Here is a 6,291-nt window from a genome sequence, read left to right as displayed (position 1 = left end):
AAATGTATAGTTACAGTAACCTCAAAATGTGCCCAGGGCTGTACAACTCATTTTAAGGTTGAATGTTACATTAGTTTGTTAAATAGCCCGAAAGCTAGATTCCTTAGTTGCTACAGTACACCCATTTTGGACTTCTAAATTAATATAGCTATGGATTCTTGAAGAATTGAATTTAGAAATAAAAACCTCATGGGCTTAGTTCAACTGTCGAACCTTATTAGAACCCAACATATAATCTTGATTTACTCCAATGTTTGTAAACAATCTAAACAAACACTGTATAGCCTCACAACATGATTAAAACTATAATTGTTATATCATGGATGGTCAGTCCTTGCATCCATAGCTATGTCTATTACATTTATCCATGCTCATTCCTCAGCTTTTTACCAAAACAGAGGTGGGGTATTTTCTTTGTTATTGTTTCAATTAAGGACTCTAGCTTTAACTTTTGGCTATTTACTGTACAAAAGTACAAAAGTAATATTGCGTTGTGTTTGGTTGACAACGCAACCAAATATCAACATTTATACAACGGGTGGGTCTAATTCTGGATGTTGATTGGTTAAAACCGCATTCAAGCCAGTGTCTATTCCACAAGTTACCACCAGGTAATGCTATGATGTTGAAATGCCTATCTACTCTGTTGCAAATTTATGAAAAATCTATAACTGAAATATTACATTTACAAAATAATTCAGACCATTTACTCAGTACTTTGTTGAGACACCTTTGGCAGCGATTACAGCCTTGAGTCTTCTTGGGTATGATGCTACAAGATTGGCACATCTGCATTTGGGAAGTTTCTCCCAATCTTCTCTGCAGATCCTCTCAAGCTATGTCAGGTTGGATGGGGAGCGTCACTGCACAGCTATTTTTAGGTCTCTCCAGAGATGTTAGATTGGGGTTCAAATCCGGGCTCTGGCTGGGCCACTCAAGGACATTGAGGCCTGTCCTGAAGCCACTCCTGCATTGTCTTGGCTGAGTGCGTAGGGTAATTTTCCTGTTGAAAGGTGAACCTTCACCTCAGTTTGAGATCCTGAGGGCACTGGAGCAGGTTTTCATCAAGGATCTCTCTGTACTTTACTCCGTTCATCTTTCCCTCGATCCTGACTAGTCTCCCAGTCCCTGGTGCTGAAAAACATCCCCACAGCATGATGCTGCCACCACCATGCTTCACCATAGGGATGGTGCCAAGTTTCCTCCAGATGTAACGCTTTGCATTTAGGCCAAAGAGTTCAATCTTGGTATCATCAAACCAGAGAATCTTGTTTCTCATGGTGTAAGAGTCCTTTAGGTGCTTTTTGGCAAATTCCAAGCAGGCTGTCATGTGCATTTTACTGAGGAGTGGCTTCCGTCTGGCCACTCTACCATAAAGTTCTGATTGTTGGAATGCTGCAGAGATGGTTGTCCTTCTGGATGGTTCTCCCATCTCCACAGAGGAACTCTGGAGCTCTGTCAGGGTGACCATCAGATCCCTGATCACGTCCCTGACCAAGGCCCTTCTCCTCCAATTGCTCAGTTTGGCCAGGCAGCCAGCTCTAGGTAGTGCCTTGGTGGTTACAAACTTCTTTCATTTAAGAATGATGGAGGCCACTGTGTTCTTGGGGACCTTCAATGCTGCAGATATTTTTTGGTACCCTTCCCCAAATCTGTGCCTCGACACAATCCTGTCTCGGAGTTCTATAGACAATTCCTTCAACCTCATGGCTTGGTTTTTGATCTGAAATGCACTGTCAACTGTGGGACCTTATATAGACAGGCGTGTGCCTTTCCAAATCATGTCCAATCAATTGAATTTACCACAGGTGGACTCCAATCAAGTTGTAGAAACATCTGAAGGATGATTCATAGAAACAGGATGCACCTGAGCCTAATTTTGAGTCTACGCAAAGCTACGCACATAGAAAACGGTCTGAATACTTATGTAAATAAGGTATTTCAGTTTTTTCTTGTTTTAAATTAGCAAAAAAATTACACAGTTTTTGCTTTATCATTATGGGTAATTGTGTGTAGATTGATGAGAAAAATGCACATTTAATCTATGTTAGAATAATGCTGTAACGTAACAAAATGTGGAAAATCTGAATACTTTCTGAATGGACTATATATCAAGAATCATCCACAACTCAGAGGTCATCCAGCCAACATGACACAACTGTTGGAAGCATTGGAGTCAGTATGGGCCAGCATCCCTGTGGAAAGCTATCGACACCTTGTCGAGTCCGTGCCTCGACTAATTGAGGTTGTTCTGAGGGCAAAGCGGGTACAACTCAATATTAGGAAGGTGTTCATAATTTTTTGTTAGCTCAGTGTAGGCCTAAATAGCATCATTGAGGATATTTGAGTGAGAAAGTACGGTCACATTTCATTTGCTCTGTTTAACCTACCCTTTGAAATTACTTCAATAGCAACCGTTCATCTACTTACTATTTATGTGGAGATCTCTCAGCAATCGTTCTCACGACAGCACATTGGTAATAGTCAGTGACAAATATCATAGCTAAGCAGGGCTTGGCTTGGTTAGAACCCTGAACTGGAAACCAAAGGTTAGCTGTGGATAGATCAAACCTCCAGTACAAGGTGATGCCCAGCTTGTAGTTTTTTTCTGATAGTGGAAGATCTGACAAATACATTATATGCAGATATCTGCACCACATTATTGCTCTTTCTCTCTGCTCTCTCCACTGAGCTGTTGGGTCCTCCTGCTAGCTGTCACTCAAATGGCAAGGGGCTGAACCTCATTGGCTGGAATCGCTAGGGGGCTGGCCCACGTCGTCCAAGCTTGGAGTACTCGATGTGGTGTACACAGCTTCCAGAAAACAGTCACTTTAAAACTAGGCATTGTGTGGCTAACTGAGGTTAAACAGTAATTCTGCTCCTAGATGATGCATGTATGAACTACACATTGACACATCCAGCCTGAAGCGTGATGTTTAAAAAACAAGTTCTTAGTCACCAAAGTACTGGAGCATGTCTTGGTGGAAAATACAGCATATTTTATACATGGTTTGTCTAGGTTGATATTGGTTTCCTATGATGATATAATCCTGTGGCAGAAAACGACAGCTGATTACTTTTTTCAAATCCAATGTATTTTCCACTTAGATTCTACGTCACAATACATTGACAAATTACATTGAAACAACATTGATTCAACCAGTGGGTATGGCGTATTCGTTTTATGTCTATTTTGAGTGATGTCAAATTAACCTGTATCTGTGTCGGTGCCAAGGACATCCGATGAATACCTCTGAGAGGAGAAGAAAACTAGTGATTTGATTTGGTGGCTTCACCGGCCCCTGGGATATGAAAAGAGAGAGTCATCATAGACCCTCAAGATGAGCATGTACCATGACACACACACAGACCACAGACCACAGACTACACACCCACACACCACACACCCACATCATACCTGCACACACACACAAAAGCACACACACACCCATACACGCAGGCAGACACATTCGCACACACAGACAGACGCCCTCTCCCACACACACACGCTAACGGCCCCCACTAGCTGAGTCGTAGCTATAGTACATAGGTGATTGTGGTGCACTGAGGCTAGTAATTGTAATGACTATGTGTTGTGTGTAAGGAGCAGGGCAGGTCTCTGTCCCTACAGCTCTAAACTGGCTGACTCCTCCCCTTAGACTAGGGAAGGTGACGCCGTCTCCAAGGTGACGCCGTAGAGCGGAGGAAAACTCGTGGCAGTGGTGGGGTGTGTGTGTGTGTAACTGTCTAATATTTTCCGGCAGCTGGAAGGCAGACGTGGATAAGAGGACCGTGGTAGGTGAGCGTGGTTACATTATTACATTGTGGTACGGTACATTTTACTTCATGGTCGCAATCCATACAAACATCACAACATAAAGAATCATGCTACATTAGCACCTTCTTCGGTGGTATATTTACTTCCGCTTCTGATACCGCATGGCAAAGCTACGCACAACTTAGAAAAATCCAACGAACGCGAAGCACTGCACGCACTGCAACCTACAGTAGTCGGGCAGATGAGACACAGCGGTGTGGATTGTCTCTCATTCACATATAGCATGGTGTGGTGTGTACGAGGCTTTAGTCGGCTCTGTGGAATGGAAACCAGCCACTGACTGCAGCGCTGGTCTTCCTCAGACATTCATCCCCACCTGGGCTCCATTACCCTCTATCCCTCCATCCCTCCCTCCATCTATCCCTCCGTGCCTCCTTCCCTCCCCGATTCGTGTCTACACAGGTACCCAGGTGCTACTGCCTCTGTGAGCTACAGGGAGCTGCCACCGCCTGCGAGCTTAGCACCCACCTTTACCTCAGTTGCCAAGGTGATGTGCTCTATTTTCAGATAGAGCAAGCAGAGGAGTTTAGACTGGCTGAACAAACGCTACCAGTAACAAACCATGTATTATCATTTCAACCATATTTTATACCTGGACTCCTGTAATCTATGATAGTGGCCCAGGCTTTGAGAGCTTCAATACAGAGCATATACAGTTAAAGTCGGAAGTTTACATACACTTAGGTTGGAGTCATTAAAACTCGTTTTTCAACCAATCCACAAATTTCTTGTTAACAAACTCTAGTTTTGGCAAGTCGGTTAGGACATCTACTTTGTGCATGACACAAGTCATTTTTCCAACAATTGTTTACAGACAGAGTATTTCACTTATAATTCACTGTATCATAATTATTTTTGGAGAATTGTGCTCTGGTCTGATGAAACAAAAATAGAACTGTTTGGCCATAATGACCATCGTTATGTTCGGAGTAAAAAGGGGGATGCTTGCAAGCCGAAGAACACCATCCCAACTGTGAAGCACGGGGGTGGCAGCATCATGTTGTGGGGGTGCTTTGCTGCAGGAGGGATTGGTGCACTTCACAAAATAGATGGCATCATGAGGATGGAAAATATGTGGATATATTGAAGCAACATCTCAAGACAGTCAGGAAGTTAAAGCTTGGTTGCAAATGGGTCTTCCAAATGGACAATGACCCCAAGCATACTTCCAAAGTTGTGTCAAAATGGCTTAAGGACAAGTCAAGGTATTGGAGTAGCCATCACAAAGCCCTGATCTCAATACTACAGAAGATTTGTGGGCAGAACTGAAAAAGCGTGTTTGAGCAAGGAGGCCTACAAACCTGACTCAGTTACACCAGCTCTGTCAGGAGGAATGGGCCAAAATTCACCCAAATTATTGTGGGAAGCTTGTGGAAGGCTACCCGAAACGTTTGACCCAAGTTAAACAATTTAAAGGCAATGCTACCAAATACTAATTGAGTGTATGTAAACTTCTGACCCACGGGGATGTGGTGAAAGAAATAAAATCTGAAATAAATAATTCTCTCTACTATTATTCTGAAATGTCACATTCTTAAAATAAAGTGGTGATCCTAACTGACCTAAGACAGGGAATTTTTACTTGCATTAAATGTCAAGAATTGTGAAAAACTGAGTTGAAATGTATTTGGCTAAGGTGTATGTAAACTTCCGACTTCAACTGTACTTATGTATGTAATGTACAGTAGCTAACTTTACATACAGGTAACTGCGTGATACACAGAATAATCAAAGCAGGTGCTTCCACACAGGTGGTGTCCCTGAGTTAACTAAGCAATTAACATATCTTCATGCTTAGGGTCATGTATAAAAATGCTGGGCAGACCATTATTTCGGCAATGATTTTGGGTACCATGGCTACGCCCCCATAGGATGACAATGCCCCCATCAACAGGGCACGAGTGGTCACTGAATGGTTTGATGATCTCAACCCCATTGAAGACTTATGGGAGATTGTGGAGCGGTGCCTGAGACAGCGTTTTCCACCACCATCAACAAAACACCAAATTATGGAATTTCTCGTGGAAGAATGGTGTCAGATCCCTCCAATAGAGTTCCAGGCACTTGTAGAATCTACGCCAATGTGCATTTAAACTGTTCTGGCTCATGGTGGCCCAACACCCTATTAAGACACTTTATGTTGGGGTTTCCTTTATTTTGGCAGTTACCTGCCGGTAACTAACATAATCTGGTCAAGGAAATTAACTATTAACATGATATTTTTAATAAAAAAAAATATTTTACCTTTAGTTAACTAGGCAAGTCAGTTAAGACTAAATTCTTATTTTCAATGACGGCCTAGGAACAGTGGGTTAACTGCCTTGTTCAGGGGCAGAATGACATATTTTTACCTTGTCAGCTCGGGGATTCGAATGATGATGACGAAGATGACGATGATAGCGATCATAAAGATGAGAAAGATGATAATCATGAATGATTCTATTTGTGCAAAA

This window comes from Salvelinus fontinalis, chromosome 20, assembly GCF_029448725.1.
Source record: "Salvelinus fontinalis isolate EN_2023a chromosome 20, ASM2944872v1, whole genome shotgun sequence".
NCBI classification, from domain to species: domain Eukaryota; kingdom Metazoa; phylum Chordata; class Actinopteri; order Salmoniformes; family Salmonidae; genus Salvelinus; species Salvelinus fontinalis.
The sequence above is the reverse complement of the archived record's forward strand: the minus strand, read 5'-3'. Positions refer to the sequence as shown.